Here is an 18095-nt window from a genome sequence, read left to right as displayed (position 1 = left end):
AGAGGTATCTTGATGTAGGAAACCTCATAAGCATTTGCCTAATGTGGAACACCATTTTGCTTCCATTTCAGTCAATGGAAAGTAAGTCAGCAAGTGCTTAAAGTTCATGAAATATATTGTGCTGGAATTTGTATTTCCAGTTGCAGAATACACGTGTCGCTCTTTTTTCCCCCCTTCTGTACCTAGTATCATTTGGTTAGTATATTGTGAGGGGTCTTGTTTTATAAATGCTTACATAATACTTCAAGATCTAGGAGCAGTCTCTGTATTTTACAATATTTAGGGTCCTGCTAACAGCTACTATCCTGCCTCTTCGGTATGTTTTTTATATCAAATGTCTTGTGCAGGTTTCCCATCTACACAACCATCGAAGTCATGGGCACATATGCCAAAGAACTGGCCCACACCGTGCTGTTGGTGACCTGCGTGGAGCACGTCCTCTATCGCTTGTGCCACACAGAGACCGTCTTCACCCACTGGTACATGCAATGCCCTGTGTCCCGGTGTGCGGGGTAACCTGGCTGGGCCCTGCCAATGAGACACTTCGGGCTGCGCTCCCCAGGAAGCAGAGCATTCCAGCTTGCTGCCAGGAGCTGCTCCCAGGAGGCAGCGTCTGAACCAAGCTACCCGGAATGAAGTTCAAAGGCACGCCGCTGCCTCCCTCAACCCTCCTTGTACGCCACAGGTGCTGGTACGGCGAGGTCGGGAAAGACCTGAGGGCTCCCCCTCTCCCGGCTCCCTGATGGGATCCATCTGCCCCGCGCCTGGCGCAGGAAGCGCGCCGTGCGCTTTCCTGCTTCCTTCCGTTCTGCCCCGCAAGCGGCTCCGCGCGGAGAGGAGCCCCGCTCTCGGAGTGTTTTAAATAAAAAAATAAGCAGTATCGCCCCTCCGGGCTCGAGGGAGGAGAAAGGCTGTCAGGCGGGGGGTCAGTCCCCCCCACTCCTCTTCCTGTGCCCATCGCGTCTCCCCGCGGACCGGCCGGCCCAGCCCGGCCCGCCGTGCTCGTCCCCTCCCTCCCGCCTGGCCAGGACCCGGGTTTGGGACCGGCGCCCACCTCTCCGCGGGGCCCGGGCCAGAGCAGAGCGCTGCCGGCGGGAGCCGTGGCTCAGGCTCCCGGGGCCGCCCGGGCCGGGCTGCTCTGTGGGAGCAGGTTTCTTTGTTGGCTGCCGGGTGACTGGTTCCCATTAATCTCCCGCACTGGCCGTGGCCGTCTCCACTTCCTGCCTTTACATACTTCTCTCCCTCGATCTCAGTCCCTTCCCTCCCCTTTCCCTCCCCCCTTTCTTTCCCTCTTCCCAGCTTCTCCAAAAAAGCTACAACCACCCGGGCTGCGGGACGGGGACTGCAGGCGGCCGGCGGAGGGAGCGCATCCTTGCGCGCCTCGGTAAGGGCGAGGGAGCCGCGCTGCCGGGAGGTGGTTGACTCTGGGGACCCGGGCAGGGGAGCGGGACTGGGGGAGAAACGATCGATCGTGCTCCGGGTCGCCGTCCCTGCACTCCGAGAGCCTCCCGCGAGCGGGGCGGGCCGGGGATGCGCGGTGGCGGCAGGCGGGGGCTCCCTGGGAGCTGCGGGTCCCCTGGACCGCGGAGCCATCAGAGGCCGTGTCGATGCCGCTATCCTTTCGGGACCCTACCCTGCCCTGCCTGGGGGAGCGCGGATGGGCGCGGGGTCATTGCGCACGGGCGGTAGGGGGAGTCGGATCTCCCGCGCTGGTGCGCGCCGTGCCCCGCGGGACGCTGATTTTTACGTGGGTGGCGTGGGCAGAGGCACCGCGGTAGAACAGATTTCGGGAGACCACCTCGGCGGGACCGGGTTTACTCTGACCCGCCTGGGAGCCTGCGCGCCGAGCGCGGGGCTCTGATCTGGAGAGAGACGGGGAGCTACGGCGGCACCTCTTTTCCCTTCCAATGCGCGCTCGCATCGTCTGTCCAGCCGGCTGCAGCGTTTGCGTGCGTGTTGGAAAGAGCAGAGGAGCCACCTGGGCTCCGGCGGAAGACTTCAGGATCCCAGAACAGATCTGGCTGAAGAGCTAAGGGAGCTGCTTCTGCAGTTCATTTGGTGGGAAAATCAGATGCACTGCTCTTGGCTTGCTACCAAACGTTTGCATTACTAAGGTCACTGCAATCAAAGAGTAGTGGCTACATATGGAGAACCTTCTTGTGTATACTTCAGTCTTATCACTCAAATGTACTTTGAATTAGGTAGTCAAACTAAATGAAACTGGATGCATAGTATTATTGCATGGAGTATGTCAGTACTAGTGCTTTTTCTACATCCTTATTTTACTCTTGTACTGAGTTTGGGGAATATGTTTTCTTTCAATTTTATGCTGGGTAGTCAAACTTTAACTTCAGCTATATATTGAATAATCCAATAAAAACAGCTAGAGTGATCAAAACCTGTGGAAGATGAAGGATGAAACTGTTATAGTCTGATTTTTGAGGATAAGATGAAGTGAGGTTGATTTGCCTTTAAGACTTGATCATGTTTGGTTTATAGTTTTATAGTTAGTAGACGAAAATATTCCATATAATGGAAGGGTAAGTTAACACGGCAAGGGTGAGATTTGAGAAAACCATCTGTGTTTTAGGAACATCAAAATTTAACTTTAATTGTGGTGATCAGGCTATGCAGGTGGCATAATGGAAATCTGGAACCAGGCTGACAGGTAAGAATAAGATTCACTGGTTTGACCATTCATTTCCCTCATGCTTTAATATTAGTTATTTAAAGGAAAACTATGACACATTTAAGCAATTGTGATGACTTTAACAAGCTGCCTAAGAGTATAGTCAAGCCTGTTTTAAAATTAGCTGCAATCTACCCTTTTAAGAGCAACTACACTGAAAGAGAACTGGCATCTTGCTTCTGGGCTAGAACCAGTTTCCTCTGAGACCATGGAGTGACAAGTGGGACTTCTTGGAAATGGGTGATAGGGATGTTGGTTCTGGGCCTCACTGGGGCATGGAGACTGCCTTGCTCCTAAAATTATATAGCATGTGTTCTTCTCATATATGCAGATATAAGAGAGCCCTGCTTGGCCTGGCTGTCTGCTGCTTCCTTCAGGGTGCTAAACTCCCCCAGCCCTTCCTGGCTTAGAGGTGCTTTCTGTCCTCTCCTACCCGTGCAGCATGTTTGTGCTGTGACTACCAGAACGTGCTCCAAGGACCTCAGGACCAAGCCTTGCTCTTTCTCTTTAAGCAAGTGACTTAACATACACTGTAGCTCTTTAAGGAGCCTGTAACCCCTTATTATTGGTGACCCTGTAAACCATTGTGTAATCTGTTGACTGTAACATACCATGCCAATTTATTCTTGGTTGGGTAGTCTTGCCAAGGACTTGATGGAATAGCATGATTTTATCCACTTTATTGTTTTCATTGTGTTTCACAAACATCTAAGACCCTCTGGGAAGAATCACTGTGGCGGCTGGGCCTCCTTTTTTAATTGCTGGTTAAATGAATGTTGCCAGTTTAAAAAAAAAAAAAAGTGGTATGCAGGATCTCAGAATGCCTGGAACTGCAAAACTCATGTTTAGGAAGCAGTACTATTTTTAGTGTAGGGGCATTTAAAGAAATGATACTAGCCCCTTGTGAAGAGGTCACTGTGAAGTGTGTCGAAGAGCCTGCTTTTAACTGGAAAGCACAACCAAGTTTCCCACAGTTCAGGAAAGCGAAAGAAGCAGATTTGTACTTTTCCCACTTAACTGAAGAGGGAAAGGATGGAATTTTTTTTGTTAGTTTACAGTAGTGGGAGTGAGGAGGCCTGAATTCTTAACATTTAAAAAAGAAAAAAAAATAATCCTGGTCTTGATGTGACCCTTGCCTTTCTGATTCCCTCCAGTGAGTGTCTGCAACTGAAAGACATTAACACTTCGAGAAGAGCTGGGAACTGGGAGCTGAGAATATGGTAAATCCCTTGGGATCTGTGTTTGTGAGAGGTCAAAAGTCTCTTGAACAAATCCCTGGTTGCCATCCTTAGTTACACCTAAAAGAACTGGGGTGAAACTTAAAAAAAAAAAAAAAGAAAAAGGCATGGGCATTGAGAACTCCAGGTGATTTGCAATCCTAAATCAATTCTGAATATGGGACCCAGGTTGCTAAGTAAATCACTGTGGAACCAGAGAAGACTGTCCTCATTTTGTTAGACTGAAAAATGGAAGTACTTGCCTTGGATGGCTTAAGAGAATATGGTTTAGGGCAAAGTTACCACTGTGTGCTAGAGGCATTATGTTATCCATGAGGTCTTGGGTAATCTAGCTAAGGTTAATGTAACCCAGTCTCCTGCAGGGCAGAGGATCAGCATCTGGACTGATGAGGCTTTCAAAATGTATCAAATCATAACAGAGTTGATTTTTGGTCCAAACTTCATTAATGTCTTGTTTAACATAAAATCAGTTTGGATTATGAATTAGGATTTTTTCTTTCTTTTTTTTTTCTTTCTTTCCAGTGCTGAATGCCATGTGTATTAGTTTTGTCTGTGTGCTGTAAAGTGTGTGCAACTGTTGCTTTTCAGATTTTTTGGTCTGCAGTTGGGATTTAGTTGGCAGTGCAGATAGAGGCAAGTCTGGGGAACTGAATCCAAATATTTACATTCTGAATCTGGCCTAGTTCTTGTGCTTGTAAACACTCATAGTCCTGCTGAACTTTGGTGAGGTTATAAATGGCTTTGCCAGGCCTTGGAGACTCACACCCTACAAGACCTGAAATTCCCCCTTTTAGGAAGAGTTATGGTTATGTTTTTTGGTTGTACCTACATCAGCTGAGAGTTACTATTCATTGTTTTACTCCTTATTTGACTGAAATCTTTCCCTGTGTTTTGCTTTTTGTCATGTAGAAATGCCTCATGCTGTTGAGATATGTCAGGTTAAATGTCATGGAAGAGAAGTCCTGTCCACCTATGAGGTGCTGTGCAGACTCTGGAAATCCTGGTCTCCTGTGCTGCTCTAGAGCTCTGCCTTGGTAGAGAGGGGCTGTGGTGAAGATTCCCTTCCGTTTGTAGTTAATATTTTCCTGGTCCTTGATGTTTGGATGTACAGAAATAAAGTCTGAAGACTGATTTGAGCAATGAGGATGGTTGATTATGGAATTTTAGATTTAAATCCTCTTTTCATTCATTTAGGCTTTAAACAGCCATCAGATTTTGTTAGAAGCTTTTTTTACACTGGGGACTGAGCATTGTGCATTAGCAATTGGACTTTCTGAAGTCAACACTACTACAAACTGTTTAGAGTAATGTAACTTGTTCTCCATCTGGAGTATATTCTCAGATAGTTAGTTCAGGTAAATTAATGGTGTCATTCATACAGCCAGTGCTTTTGATATATTCTGCTGTAAGCTTCTGACCTTGGAGATGTGTTTGCTGGGTTGAGGAACATGGGACAAGAGCAGGTGTTCGTTTTTAATGCCACCTTCCCCCATTCTTTGAAGATATGTTTGAGAGGTATCTATATGCTGAAAACCTGTCAGCTGTTGCAGTGTAGTTGAGACTTCAGTGAATTTGAGCAAATGGAGAAATCCTTAAGGATACAGCGAAAGTACAGTGAGTTTCTGTCAGAAACTGTGTATGTTTACACATGCAGGAACGGGATGTTATTTCAGTTTGAGTATATCTGTCTCCTAATTTCTCTTTAAAATGAAGAAATAAAAATACTTGTTGTGTTAACATTTAGTGTTAGGACTGAAGCCAACACAGGAAACCAGGTCTTTGAGTTGAAACTTTTTAACATTATTCTCTAACTCCCATGTTATTAAAAACCGTTGCTGCATAACGTTTTAAAACCATTATTAATTTCATCATTTTGATGGGGTTGTCACAATGAATTACTGCTTTGCATTTTTCCCCTTAAGAAAAAGATTAGTCGTCTTCATGGGACATCCAGTCACAATCACAGGGGACAGATGCTATCTGACTAGCACTGCCCAGCCTGCTATTCCAAGTATTAGGGCAAAGACCAAAGACTTTAGGAGAGCTGGCCTGGAAGATCTTGCAACTGTTCTTCAGCGAAGAGCAGATGTTCCAAACACAGGCTCTGCTCACTGTTCTGGGAAGTCCTTCAAGTCAGGAGATGAATCTGTCTCTTAACATTTTTGCTTTCAACATTGTTAGTGCTTGAGGGAGTAAAAACAGTTTTGCAATACGGGGTGAAATGAATGACAACTTATATGATGTTGATCCTTTGTCCTGATGAAAACCTGTGTCACTCAAGGTCACTGGAAAGGACCTGAACTCATGTTTCTTTCTATGTGGGCACAACACGGTAAAGAGAAATGGGTCATATTGACTCTCTGCATGTGAAAGTGCTTCTCATTTGTGCTAGAGGATTGTAATGATTGAAGTTTCCAGTTTGCCTCAGTCTTGATCCTGGTTTGGGGCTCTTAGCCAGTGCTGTTCAAATGAACTTTAAGAGCTGGGAATGTTGTTTTGAAGATGTGGCAGATTGACAAAGTGAGAAAGCTTACCAAATAATCACCAAGCTCTGATTATTTCCACTGTTATGTTGCAAATAGGGTAGGCAATTCCACATCACAGCTTGCATTTTAGTGCCTGCTTATATCCCTGCTAAATTTTTAACTTAATCTTTGAGCAGAACATCCCCTGTGCCACTCCAACTGTGTAAAAAATTACTGACTTGAAAGAAAGGTGAGATCAGGGTAGGAAAGGAAAGAAAGGGATTGTAAAGAAGAGGCATAAAATCATTGCATCTGAAGGCCATTTTTAAAGATTACTTACTTGGCAATCTCCAAAATTGTTAAAACAGCATTCAGTTCTCATCACTACAGTTTAGGTACCTTTAGATTAGCATTCATATTTCTGTTAGTGTTTTATGGCTGTATCTATCACCAGTTCTCTTGTGGAAATGAGTAAATATCTGGAATTATTTAATTGTAATGCAGAGAAAAACAAGGACAAGCGCAGGGAGCTTATGTTGTCTCCTTCTTGGCACCAGTCTTGTCTGAGAGCCCATGTGACATTCATGGGTACTCGTGAGCTTTAATGGCACGGTGCTGATTGTCAGGTTTTAGTATCACCCGACCTCGGGGTATCTTCTAAGCCTCCCTTTCCCTTTCACAGGTGCTGTACTTCAGCTCTGCCCGCCCCAATGCTAGGGATTGGTGCAGAGAGATTTCCTGCTGATTGGCTCAGTGCTTAATTATGCTCTGAAGCAGGACCATTTGAGGTTCTTGCTGTTGTAGTTGCAGAGCAACTGGCAGAAGAACTGGTCTTTCTCTCCAGAGGTGTATTCAGGCTTGGGAAGTAAAGTGTGATTTATATTGCCAGATGGCAGAGCTATCTTCTCCTCTAGTGACAAGGTGAGCTGGGGATAATCTTCACTGGCCTGCTTTGCTTTCCCTGTGGCTACATAGCTTAGACAACATAGATAACTCTCTAGGAAAAGTAAATTCTGGAGAGGAAAGGGTCATCAGAGTCTTTCAGGTTTACCTACAAGTAAAGCTTCATCTAAACCCTTTGTGCTTTGGGGGAACTTGCCTGTTAGCTCCTAGGAAAGTGCTTGAAATTCTCGCCTCTTTCTTAATGTGCTGCTTTTCTTCTTTCTCCTTTTGGCCCTTAGCTGCCCTCCCAAAGCACTCCCAACCCAGCAACTGGCTGTAATGAACTGTATGTGTCACACCCTTTAGTTTTGCTGCTGCATCCATGCTGTATGTGGATGTGAGAACTAGATTTTGTGCATGCTGCTTTCACTGTGGCTTGGCATTCATTAGACCCCAGAAAAGGGAGAAATGGTGACAGATCCATCATTTGCTTTTGAACTGAGACCTCTCGTCTGTCACAGACAGTCCTTGATAGAAACTACTTGAGCTGCTGGTGACATATTTCTGTGCTTGGTTGTTGTTCTGATGTTCACATTTGCATTTAGTGGGACACTGAGATGTCAGATTGTACTTTGCAGTATCAGATTTGATTATGATTCAGCTTTAATTCTGGCTTTGCCATTTTGTTTTCTGCCTGTGAGGCAGTTATCTATGAGTTGAAGAAACCAACAGGCAAGTTGATGAATGTGCAGCCTCCTAAATGAAACAGTAGAAGAACCATGAAGTTTTCAGTGACGAGCACATGGTTCTGCAAGAAAATAACAGTGGGAGGTAAAACGTTATTAGAAAATTACATTGTCCGTCCACCTTCATGAGATTGTGTCTGGAGGAGGGGACACTCCAGCAAATGTGGCTGAGGGGAAATGATTGTCTTATCTTTTCAGTTGTGTGGATAACTGTATTGTGATATTTCTGGCAACCAAAAAACTGCAGAGGTTAATACCTAGTGTCAAAGAACAGCCAATGAGAAATATGAGAAATTTTTTTTTTTCCCCTCAGTGAAGCCAGCTACTTTTTTGAAAATTAGTGGTTCAAGTTCAGTCCATTACTATTGTTTTTAATGAAGAGCATTGTTGTGTGCAGAGAGCATAAGATGAACCTCGCTGTGATTTTTTTGGCATACTAATATTGACCCAGAACTACTATGGATAGACTGATGTGATGGAGGAAAGAATCTGGCCTATGCTTAAATTTGAAAAGATAGTAGAAAGGTTTGCTCTGTAGAAGTGTAGTTGAGCTACTGGGCTGGAGGCATGCTCTGGAAGCAGGATAATTTAGTGGCATATTCATGTCAGAAATTAAAATATGTATTGAATTTTGAGAGATATGAATAAGTCCATGGATAATGGATAAAACAGCAGGTATTCAGCCCTGGATAGCCTAGTGCTTTGTGTTGGACAAAAAAAACTTCCTTTTCCCTTTCCCATATGCTTTGCAGCAGGACAGGTTGGCAACCTCATCTGCTTGTCAGTCCAGACAAACATGTAGTGAGAAGGTTAGATGGGGTGGAGACCACACAATGCAGCTGACTTGGACCAGGTGAATTAACCCAGCATGTGGGCAGCATCTTCTCACCTCTCACTCACCTGGCACTGTATTTCTGAATGTGATTTTTTCAAGCTGTTTCTGAATCCAGGTTGTTTGTTTGATTTTTTTCTTTTTTATGACCTTACCCCTACTAGTTAGGCAAAGAGTAAAAGGGAAGTACATCCTAACTGGTTTGAAAGAAGGTGGGTTTTTTTGTGGAGACTTAGCCTGATCCTGAATGTTAGATACTTACTGAGAGACTTTTTCATACAACATTCATGGACAGATGACAATACTGCTGCTGCCTTTCAGTATTTCAAAAGGCGCTTTTTTTTTGTTGTTTGCTTTGTTTTGTTTCCCCCCTGCCATAAAATGTAATTTCAAGTGAAGTTACTTTACTTCAAAATTTGTATGATCAGAGGGTGAGACTAGCAGGATAATTCAGGCTTCTAATACCATGTTTCTTAACTATGTAGTCTCAAATATTTATTAATAGACTAATATATATCCAGAGGTATGATGATATGCTTTTCAAGAAAAAAAAGTATTGAGTTCTGCTGTATCCACTTATGTTTGATTTTTGGGACTTAGTCATAACCATTCTTTCTGGTTACAAGGTAGGAGTTTGCATCTACTGTCTTTGTTCAGCCGCTCCACTATTAACCTATGCCAAGAGGCAAAGATACATTCTGGTAAATCAATGTAGAGCACAAGTTTGCTTCTTATGTAGAATATATTTATCATGACTACTCAAAATATATTAATTTGCCAATTTCACTTCACAAATATTTCAAGCAGTGGCAGGTTAAATTAGCTGTAAACCCCTTTTTAATTGATGTAAACAAGCTTTGATACACAAGTTATCACAGCAGATGTTTCAGTTATTCTTAAACTTCATTTTGACCAGGGAGCAGAGGACATAAGGACCTTTTCTGCCTTCGTAGTTTTTGATCTTTATTAATTGGTTCTCAGTTCTCTATAAAGCCTTACAAATAGAATGAAAAAATGTTCTTGCTTTTTGTACAACTCTGCTGAGATTTTCTAAGACACTTTTGAGAGTTAGATGCTTGTTTCCATTAAAGTCAGTTTGAACCAAATACAAAATTCCTCAGTGTGGCTTTGGCTTAATTGTTTAACAATAAAAGATCCACATGCTCCTCTTAGAGGGAACTCAGGATCTTCACATTAGGACTATGCAAGCAAAAGTCAGCAACTTGTTGTTTCAGTGTTTTTTTTGTGTTAAAGATACTTAGATATGTCTGTATATATCTCTACTGAACCACAAAAGTACCTCTTTTTTTAAAAGACAATTTTACCCCAAAATATCTGCTTTATTTCTGTTCTCATACGTGGAAGAAAACAGGTTTGCTATGTAATGTTTGTTTCTGTACTCTTCTCCCTTTGACTTTTATCCACTCCGGGAATAATTGCCCATAAAGAAGAGCATGTTGATCTGTCTCCAAAAGAGAATTATTTTTCAGAAGTAAATATAAAGTACAATGTCTATGGAAATACATAAACCTGAATAAAGAGATACTAGCTTGCAAATCTGTCCAGTTCCCTGCTTTGTTGTTCCCTTATTCAGAAATCCTCTAAGTCATTCCATTACCTGCAACCTCAATTTCCCTGTGCATCTGTGAAGCAAGAACTCTCCACATATTCCTGAGATCTGCACATTAAAGAAGCAACAGCTACTCGATGTTTGTATTAAGCTGTTTTTTATGACATGTACCTTTGTGGTTTGTGGCATTTCTTTTGTAACCCGGAAAAGTTGTGATGGGCTAAAATTGCACTCTGAGGGGTGATGGCAGCTTTCCTGTAAGGTTCAGTGAGCAAAAGATTGAGCCTGAGTGGTGCACGAGGCTTGGGGAACTCTGAACTTAGGGAGGCTGTTCAGCACTGACACCTCTAGCCAAGCAAAGAAAAGGTGTTGTCCTTGGAAGGAGCTGCAGCCAAAGCTCCTTTGCCAAGTATGAGGTGAAGCCCTGAAGGGAAGGAATAGCAGTGATGTGTGACCCAGCAAAGAGTGTTCAAGACTACTCCATCGAAGTAGCTGGACCCTCCAAGGCATGCGAAAACTCACCATCTGCCAGCCAGGCATTCTCAGAGGCTCAAAGCATCTAGGTTTTATATGCCTGTTAAAGCAGGACTCTGCCAGGGTACTGTTATTTTTTTGTGATGCAGCAGAAGTTCTGACTTTTCTTTTTCTCCTTACATTTCCCATTGGCCAGTAATTGTAGCATCTCTCAGGTTACCCTTCCATTTAAACAAAATGCTACAAATATGCTTACACTTAAACATGCTACATAAATACCTTATTTTGCTGCTTTATTAAATGTGCAACAAATCTGGTGGCCACCTAATAGGAAATGGTTTTTCTCCTGTCCCCTTGACTGTGGAGGGGATGCAGGGTGGCTAAGTGAGCTGCACTCTTTTTCCCCACACTATTTTTTCTGGTCCTTTTCTACATTCATGTAGACATTTCTATGGAGCTTGGATCAGGAGCTGAGTTAGCTGATTTTTCATGACAGTTGTATTTACCAAAATGCTTCTCTCAGTGCCATACTAGATTTTTGCTACTGTGGAAACTGTCTCCATTCCTTATACACTGATGATGGGAGATAGTTTAAACAAGAGCCCAGGCTGGCTGGCAATTTCTGGCTCAGATGGAGGAAGAAGGAACACTAAAAGGACACAAAGTGCTTTCAACTTGTGTATCCTGAGAACAAATGGAGGTGATTTTTGTATACTTGCTGCTTGTTTTCCTCAGAGCTCTTCTCTGTCCTAAGGGAATCACTCCTGCAAAGTTTCCTTGGTCTAGGCAGTTGGTGACCTACCTCCTGGTCCCACAGCTGTTCCATCCTCAGGCGATTTGGGCATGTCTTTACACTGGGCCAAATGCCAATTGCATATTTGGGAGTGAAACCCCAACCTGACAGGTTTTTTTCAGCCAGAAAAAAAGTCCTGAAGATGTGTCTGTTTTTTATATTTTGTAAAGGATGGTGTTCACAATAGCAGAAATGGAAGTCTAAACCTTGAACTACATTAAAACATTTGCATTTTGCTCAGGCAACTCAAGTATTTAAGTGAATGTAAACAGCATGATACTGTGTTTTTAAGATCATGAAGGAATGGTAAAAACTCTCAATATGGTGAAAATGAATTTAGACCTTCCCATTGGTTTTGTTTCCCATTTGGGAACCTGATCCATTGATTGTTTTCTGTACTGTGCTTAGTAGCAACAGCAAGTGAACTGAAAAGCAGGGACAAGCATCCATTTTTCCATAGCTGATACTCAATGAGATCAGATTGTGTAGCCTTCTCTATGGCTGAGTGATGCCTCATTGTTGTCAGCCTGGGAGTGCAGTTGTAAGAAAAGTGATGCCTTTAATACATTGGTTTTCTGGTCCGTTTTTTTTAGAAAACAACTCTTGGGGTCTTGCTGCACTTTGAGCAGCATGCTTTTGGTTGGAATTTGTGATGACCACCTGTAGTGCCCTTTCTTACTGTAAGACTGAATGTCAGTCTTTTCTGCAATGATGTTTGAAATACTGATGAAATACTGCATTCTACTCCCCTGCTTCTTGGGGTATTTTTTGCTCTGTTTAATGTAAAAAGGGTGAAAAAAATCCCAGTATGATAGTGTTTTACCCTTGATTAAAGAAGCAGACTGAAATTTTTTAGCAGGCTTGGAAGCAGTGTGGAATCTGCCTTTGACTTAGGCTGACTGGATTTAGCAAAGCAAGGTATGGGATGTGAGGCTGGTTTTTGCAAGGTGCTCTAAAACTTTCTTACTAAACAGTTTCTCATAGGCCAAACAGTGCTGTGAATGACGCACTATGTAGGCAGGAGTCCTCCCAAGTCCATGGTTGGTTCTGTGATTCAGTGAATCCATCTGTCCCCTGAACAGAGAAGATGTGTGGAAGGAGCTGAGGGCACAGTCCTGTTGGAGATGATGGTTTTCACATGAGATGTGGATCAGGTGCTGGATCTAACACTTGGGCTTCTCTGTCTCAGGAGTTATTGCATCTCTTAGATTTAAGCAATTGCTTAAGGCACTCTGAGCTCACAAGAATGTCATAATGATTGCCCTGCAGCATTAAAGTGTCATCTAAAGATAACACAAGATCAGCCCACCAACAGTGTTAAACAATCATAAACAGTACAGATTGAGGTAGCCAGTAAATCAAACCGGGAAAACCCTCTCTTCTGCCCTTACCAACCCCTCCAAAGATTTGTTGCTTTTGACTCCTCTTTGGAAGATTTACCGAATTTGGAAACGTGGGCTATTTATGATCAACTTGGCACCAAGAGGAGGGTGCTATTTAAGAGCTTTTATTTTGGTTTGGTTTGGTTTACTGCACTTTTGCCTCCACAAACTTCCTGTCTTGCTCTAACTGGATACAATATTATTTTTTCCTTTATGCCCCTTATACTTCTGTGGCTTTGTACTGTTAAATGAGTGTTATGTTTTGCTCCAGAAACAACCGTATTTCAGCAGATGAAGCAATTTGTGTGTGCCTACTTTTTCACTATTTTCTTTCCAAAGGTATTGCAAGGTTATTAATTGTTAAATGGTTGATATTCTTCCTTGAGGAATATCATATGACTTGGAGCAGTGTTTAAGTCAATGAAGACATAAAGATATTGCTTATGTGTATTTGAAGTCTCCAACTTGTATGTGTGGTAGTGCTAATAATACCTACTTCTGATACAGTGCATTCCACTGCAGTTCTCCAAAGTGCTTTCAAAGCCGGTCAGAGCCATTGCTAGAGCTAATTGAAAGGTTTTGATTCCATGAAGCATGATTAAAAGATGCTGTTTTGATTGTGCTGAACACTTTCTGGAATTCATTTGATGCTAGGCAAGCTGCCTAAAGAGCCAGAGTGGACTGGAGGCCTGACTGAAACAGAAACAAACCCAGCAACTGCTTTTTGTGGGAAAATGGATGTATCGACACAATTGGCTTATTGAGCAACACAAGTTCTGTGATTTTTTTTTGTTTGTTTCATTCAATCATGAGATAAAAGCAAGGAATGAGGCTGTAATGTCCTTGAATAATTTTAACCAATATCTCCATCTTGTAGATTAAGAAGTCAAAGCGATGGAAAATACAATTACTCATGTGACTGGAATTGGCCAGTATGTCAAAGATGGAGCTGGGGCTTTGGGTCCTCTGGCCACAGAGCTGCCTCTTATGCTTCATTTTAGTTTAACAAGGCACTTGCTTTACCACTTCTACATAACAACTATTATTTCTTCCAGAAATTAAACTTACAGTTCCAAGCAAAGTGAAGTATGTAGATAAATAATAACAGTGAATTTTGTCCTGGTCACAGAAAAGGGAAGTTAAGCTTACCTTTAGCTTTTAATGCTTGTGCTATAAATGAGAACAAAACATTAACTGTTTCACTGCTGATATATTGCAATATTTCTGACTTGCTTGGATTATAATAGGAGTTTGGGAGCAGAGATGGAACTGGATTTAATTTCCTCGGATTATAGAAAATAAAATGAATTCCTGCTGTTTATTGGGATCTTTAACAATGTGCTTGTTAAGACACCATAGGTTAGATGACAAAAAATGCTAAGATATACCTGTGGCAGGATGGATTTCAACTGGATATTTTTGAAGGTAATTGATCCAGCCAAGCCTTGCTGTGCTGTCCCACTCTGTTTAGGCCATCCTGGCAGACAATGCTTGCTCTGCATTGACTTGCTGTTTGGGAGGTGAAAACAAGGTACTGCCTCCAAGTCACAAAAGGCCTTCCTCTAACAGACTGCAGAGATTCAATGCCCCATTTATTGTCTTGACATTTTGTTTTATTGTTCCAGTTTGCAGAGTGGTCTCCAGAGGTTTCAAAAGTATGCATGAATAAGAGAGAGAAATGAACTCCTAGTTTCTTCAGGGAATTTTAGCTTGGAGACAGGCCTGTCTGTTTAAAACCATCTCTTGTTCCTCTTAGCATTGGCAGGAATCTGGGTGGCATGGCACCCTCCTACCTCATCTTCTAATTTTTCTCTATACCTACCTTCATTGTCCATGCTGTGCTGTTTGCTAATAAGTCTGCAGTCTCCTCAGATGTTTGGTTTTTTCCATTGGCTGCTTTTTATTACCTTTATTCATATTCCAGTATTGTCTACAAGCACTAGTTAGTGATTGAAGCCAGATTTCTTGGTCTTCCTACATGCATAAACTGTGTGTATAAGCAATAGCAAAGGTCCTTTTTTGATGTCAAAAAGGCAGATACAAGAAGTGGACAGGAAGAGGAAAAATACATGTTAACATTCATCCATTTTTTGGTAGTATACTAAAAAGCAGTCAAATACATCACACTAAAAATTCTCAAAGGTTGCATGGTGACTGGGCTATAAGTGGGCTTATGCAGTGTTGGTCTTGAAAAATTATGTATGGGAATCTTCATCACATATGGGAGAGAAGTTATGTTTATATCCCAGAATATAAATGAGATGTGAACTGGAATAGCTTTGTAGCATGGAATGTCTCTTTCCTTCATAGCTTTACATAGTTCAGTGCTTCCCCTTCATGTCCTCATGCCTAAAGAATGCAGACAAATAGCTGAAAAAGGTTTGCCTTAGTGCTGTTAGGTCATTAAAGTTCTTGGCCAAAAAATATCCCTGACCTCCCTGGTCAGAAGAATCTGCATCAATGGCAATACTTTTAGGGAGATTACAGCTAGTGTGTCTCAGCTGTTGTGTATGAGGCCTGAGTGTGCTGAAGGGGATAGATCAAAACCTGCTGTAACCGTTGTTCTCATCCTTTAGCATGTGTCTAGTGAAAACCTTTATGCTTCATTTTGTGCAAGGAGAATGCCTGTAGAAGATACAGAGAACCATTTCTGCTGTGTCCATGTTTTTGTAAAACTTCAGGACACTTCCCCTGAGAACAGAGGGTCTGTTGGCCTCTCCAGATGAAGAAACTCAGCTCTTTGAAGGAGCTGGGCATCAGATTTGGAAGTGTGTAATTAACACTGGACCGATTGTACCACAAGTTTCTGCCTTTCAAATTTCAGACTATTTCCAATGAATTATGTGTGTGGACATGATACATTTTCCCTTTTCTATTGGGGGAACAATCAGCACAGCTTTCTGCTGTACAGCCAATGCCTGCAGCAAACTTTCTCTGAGCTGGAGCTGCCTGGCAGCCTTGCAGCACAAAGGGACTTGGTTGGTGTGATCTGAGAGAGAGTGTTTATGACAAGCACTGAAAACGTTGTCAGGATGGCATAAGAAGAACACCTGAAAAGCTAATACTTGATAAAGGAGAAGTATCAAGAACCAAATCCCAGGATCTTGAGTTCCAGCCTGCAAGTTGGAATTCTACAGGAAGCAATGCAAAAATCTTGTGGAATATCCTATATTCTGATAGCATTAGAGCCAGCTGTTTCTATATTTCTGAATATAATCAAGTAACCTGAATAGAATCTTAGAATCCTTTAGGTTGGAAAACACCTCTAAGGTTATGAAGTCCAGCCATTAACTTGGTTCTGCCAAGTCCACTGCTAAACCACATCCTCCAGTGCCACATCTATACAGCTTTTAAATACCTCCGGGGATGATGACTCAACCATTTCCCTAGGCAGCCTGTTCCAGTGCTTGACAACCCTCTTGGTGGAGTAATTTCCCCCCATATCTAAACTAAACCTCCCCCTAGTGCAACTTGATGCTATTTCCTGTCAATTCTATTGCTTGTTACCTGGGGGTAGAGACCAGTCCCCGGCTTGCTACAGGCTGCTTTCAGGTAGTTATAGAGTGAATCTTACTGCTTCTTTAGAAAAGGTCACATCAAAGCACTTCACTACTGTGAAAAGTAGAACACACTGACTGTGTATAAACTGGACCTTCAACAGAGATTCCTCTGATGCTAGGAATCCTTTTCCATTGTCCCTCTAAGGAAGAATATGTATCTTAAATCCAAATCAATGTGCAACTCACATCTGTTATTTGACAGTGTAGTGCTTCACCTTTTCTGATAAAGAACCCATATATGAGAAGTTGACATAATCTTCCTCAAATCATTAGTAACTGATTAGTTTCAGATAAAGTTTATTTTCTTGCAGTTGTTGTTGTTGTTCTTAGTCCCAGCCTTTCCTGTGTTGTGAACCTCATGTGCAGGTTAGCTCTCGTGCTAGGGCCAGGCTAATTTTGCCACATCCAGAAACTTAATGATTTAAACTTCTGGATTCAGTTCCAAATGACCTATGTTCCCATAAGGAAGCTTGTGTTAGTTCCTGAGCATTGTTTTATGTATTTTTAAAATTATATTAAAACTTTATGAAAGTGGTCACTGTTATGTACAAGTATCTGCAGAACTGAATGTCCTTTGGGAAAGCTGAGTTCTGGTTCTTTGAGCAAGCCTGTAGTGCTGAAACAAAGCAATGCAGACTTATGTTAAAGTCCTAAAGTTTTTCTCATGGAGAGAAGATCCAAGTTCTCTCTTCTTCCTCCTGGAAAGCTAGACTACCTGTGGGACTCCCAGGACACCCATTCCAGCCTGCTTTTGTGCTTTATTATCTCTTATTGTCCTTGCACATGTTCTCAGAACATGAGCATGTCTTTTTTAGGCATGAGAACAATGTTTGGGTATGGGGTAGGAGTTGGATGTGGGTGCAATCAAATAATTCAGGTAGCTTATTTACAAACTAGAGAGTTGTATGTAAAATCGTACCTCTCCCAAACCAAAATTATCTATATCTGGAAATTGTATCTTGGTTTGCTGCTGGCACATAGCCTAGGAAGCCTCTGTGAAGGTGCCTAACAGTTGGTACCATTTTGAAAAAAAAACTCAAACCAACAGATTTGAAACTTGCATGTGTAATTTCTCTGTTGATCATATGGCTCATTTCTGGCCTGTGTTAGTTTTGAACATCACTGTGTCTGTCATTCTGTAGAACCTGCAATAACTTCTAAAGTTCATACAGTGCACCTCGTTCTTGGTTTCTGTTCTTAGTGAAAATCAGCTCCCTGGATTTCTCTGCCTTTATATATGAACAGGAAAGAGAAAAAAAGGCTTTTAAAAATTTTGTTGTTTTGTTGAAAAGATATGTGTATAAAGGAGGAGTGAATCTCCAAGACAAAAAATAAAACAGCTCTGGAACCAGACTCCAGTTTTTTTCCAGTGCCTCCATCCTGTGCTCCCAACATGCAGTGAAGTAAAGCTGGAGTGCTCACAAGAATTGCTGAGTATCCTGAGGAAAAGTCTCTGTTGCAGTT

At 42.4% G+C, this 18095-nt stretch overlaps 1 protein-coding gene across 3 annotated transcripts in view; it reads left to right on the top strand.

Moving 5' to 3' along the window:
- Positions 1–1151: 1151 nt before the first annotated feature.
- Positions 1152–18095, top strand: part of DENND2B (DENN domain containing 2B) — a 167372-nt gene continuing 150428 nt past the window's right edge. Inside the window, exon 1 of one of the 3 annotated variants that reach the window (XM_071558926.1) lies at positions 1152–1384. The gene's annotated coding sequence lies outside the window, so the exon portion shown is untranslated. Of the gene's footprint in view, positions 1385–2038; positions 2059–7201; positions 7314–18095 lie in introns of those variants that run through there. The other 2 variants (XM_071558928.1, XM_071558927.1) reach the window with 2 other exon arrangements.

Source organism: Pithys albifrons, chromosome 6, assembly GCF_047495875.1.
Source record: "Pithys albifrons albifrons isolate INPA30051 chromosome 6, PitAlb_v1, whole genome shotgun sequence".
Lineage (NCBI taxonomy): Eukaryota > Metazoa > Chordata > Aves > Passeriformes > Thamnophilidae > Pithys > Pithys albifrons.
The sequence above is the reverse complement of the archived record's forward strand: the minus strand, read 5'-3'. Positions and strand labels throughout refer to the sequence as shown.